This window comes from Podarcis liolepis (assembly GCF_965112155.1).
Source record: "Podarcis liolepis genome assembly, chromosome: 16".
In the NCBI taxonomy this organism is placed as follows: Eukaryota; Metazoa; Chordata; class Lepidosauria; order Squamata; family Lacertidae; genus Podarcis; species Podarcis liolepis.
Window position 1 is genome coordinate 31,401,451 of NC_139567.1, and position 1,070 is coordinate 31,402,520.

Sequence of the window (1,070 nt, forward strand, 5' to 3'; positions counted from 1 at the left end):
AGGACGGTTTTGACATCAACAGGGGTTGTTGGCAGTCATGTAACCAGAGCAAACAAATAACAATCTGGATGGTTTCACACCTGCAAAACCGCAGTGGCCTGGATTGCTGTTCCACAAGACTTCTCTTTTGTGGTGTAATTATTATTATTATTATTATTATTATTATTATTATTATTATTATTTACACTATTCTTCATTTCAGCTCAAATAAGACATTGAAGACATCAAAAGAAACAAAAAGACTCAAAACATTTCAATGGCTACTAGCCACAATGGTTCTTCTCTGCCTCCACAGCTGGAGGAAGCAATGCTTCAGAATACCAGTTGCTGGAAACTATATAAATGTACTTGAAATTGCCTTTGGAACTCCCTGCCCTTACATATCCGAAAGGTGCTGTCTCTATGGGCTCCCCCCGGAGCTTGTGTACTCTCCTCCCTTGGAGGTTTTAAGCAGAGGCTGGATGGCCACCTGTCACGGGGGCTGCACTGCAGCGGGCTGGACTAGACGACCCTTCAAACTCTACAATCCTATGATTCCATTGTCTTTTGACTCCTACAGAAGACTTCCCTTTTTCAACAAGCCTTTTAAGGGGACTTTTGTGAAATTTCACTCTGCATCTGAATGGGGTTGTGTGTGTGTGAGAGAGAGAGAGAGAGAGAGAGAAATGGTTTTGTTTTGTTATGTGAAATCATTTATATGTGGAATTATATATATATATATATATATATATATATATATATATATATATATATATATATATATATATATATATATATAATATCATATCATATATATATATATATCATATATATATATCATCTATATATATCATATATATATCATCTATATATATCATATATATATATCATCTATATATATCATCTATCTATCTATCTATCTATATATCTCATATATATACCGTATACATGAAATGGCTTAATATTTATTAATATGTTAATATTGTTAATACTGTTAATCATTAGTATATATTAGAGCGAGAAAGAGAACATATATGTTAATATCGTTTTGATCGTTGTCCTTTTTTCCATCGCTAGCACACTTCGAGGTG